This window comes from Peromyscus californicus, unplaced genomic scaffold (assembly GCF_007827085.1).
Source record: "Peromyscus californicus insignis strain IS unplaced genomic scaffold, ASM782708v3 Scaffold_23__1_contigs__length_62951481, whole genome shotgun sequence".
Lineage (NCBI taxonomy): Eukaryota > Metazoa > Chordata > Mammalia > Rodentia > Cricetidae > Peromyscus > Peromyscus californicus.
In genome coordinates, this window is record NW_026294534.1 from 29,018,191 (window position 1) to 29,019,900 (window position 1,710).

General features: G+C 39.6%; 1 non-coding gene across 1 annotated transcript; it reads right to left on the reverse strand.

The window, feature by feature from the left end:
- Positions 1 to 1,047: 1,047 nt before the first annotated feature.
- LOC128119505 (U2 spliceosomal RNA) lies at positions 1,048 to 1,238 on the reverse strand. The gene has a single exon (XR_008221541.1). It is a non-coding gene; the product is annotated as a U2 spliceosomal RNA (small nuclear RNA).
- Between the last annotated feature and the right edge of the window lie 472 nt (positions 1,239 to 1,710).

The following is a 1,710-nucleotide window of genomic DNA, read 5'->3' on the forward strand; positions in this document are numbered from 1 at the left end:
TACTAGTACTAGAGATTAAAGTGTGACTGCTATTGCTGTAGCTAATACATACAGTCAAACAAGCAGCTTTTACCTGTTAGTTTTTCTCATATGTCATTTTACTAGGATATAAAAACCATTATTGAAAAGACATTCTTATTTCTATCAGCACATGACCTACTAGTTTTCTGATAGAACTAATTAATATACAGCATGGCAAATAAGTGAAAGAAATTTTGTTTTTTTTTCTTTTTGGATATTTCTATATGCTTCAATTCTATATGAACATAAATTTTAGTTGCCAATAAATAATTAAGTCTGTATTGATTAAAAAAATCCTCGCCGGGCGGTGGTGGCGCACGCCTTTAATCCCAGCACTCGGGAGGCAGAGCCAGGCAGATCTCTGTGAGTTCGAGGCCAGCCTGGGCTACCAAGTGAGTTCCAGGACAGGCGCAAAGCTACACAGAGAAACCCTGTCTCGAAAAACCAAAAAAAAAAAAAAAAAAAAAAAAAAAAAAAAAAAAATCCTCATGTTTTTTTTTTTTTGATGTGCCATAATTCTGCTCTGCCAATAGGGGGTGTGCAAATGCCATGACAAATTTGTAGCTGAAGTTTTCTCCAGTCCTGCCTGGCCCATGGTCAGGACAAATCTCTCTCACCCACCAGTCCCACAGCTGCTCAGACTCAACCAAGTAAACACATAGAGACTTATATTACTTATAAACTGTATGGCCGTGGCAGGTTTCTTGCTAACTATTCTTATGTCTTAAATCAACCCACTTCTATTAATCTATAAGTTTCCACATGGCTTGTGGCTTACCGGTATCTTTACATGTTGCTTGTCATGGCAGAAACTGACAGCATCTCTCCCGCTCAGCCTTCCACTTCCCAGAATTCTCCTCTTTCCTTGTCCTGCCTATACTTCCTGCCTGGCTACTGGCCAATCAGTGTTTTATTTATTAATCAATCAGAGCAACACATTTAACAAATTCAATCATTTGGGGACACTTCTTTCAAGCACATGCAGCAAAAATCACTGTTTGGCTAGAATGGAAAGGATAAGGACAGTGAGGGTTCCTCTGTGTACCTTGTGCACATATCACTTTGTTTTGGCTGTTAGGATTGGAAGAAGAGGCTTGAATGCTTAGTGTCCAAGCCCATCTTGTGCTGCCACAACAGAGCTCCTGAAACTAAGTAATTTATTAAACTGATAAGAACAGATACTACACTTGATCTTAGCCAAAAGGCCGAGAAGCGATGAAACTAAGTAATTTATGAAGAATAGATATTTCTTTTACTCTGAGGCTGAGAAGTTCATGGGCTAGTGGCTGGTGAGCCTCTTCTTGCTCCTTCAGCTTGTAGCAAAGGTATCAGGTCAGGAGAGTCAAAGAAAGAGAAAGAGAGGGACAGGGAGAGAGGAGAAAGGAAAATGGAGAGAGGGGGGAAGGGAGAGAGAGAGAGAGAGAGAGAGAGAGAGAGAGAGAGAGAGAGAGAAGAATAAGCTCATCTTTTATTAAGAACCCATTCTTTTTAGACAAAATGAATATGTGCACTAGAGCAGAGCTCTTAGCCAATCACATCTCAAACCTGTTACAATGGTGATGAGGTTTGTAACACAGAGACTATGGGGAACAAGAATACATTTAGTTATGATCATACATTTTAAAATATAATTTTAAAATATTCTCATCTTCTTCCTCCTGGCCCCCAGTTTCTTCCACACACAGACAC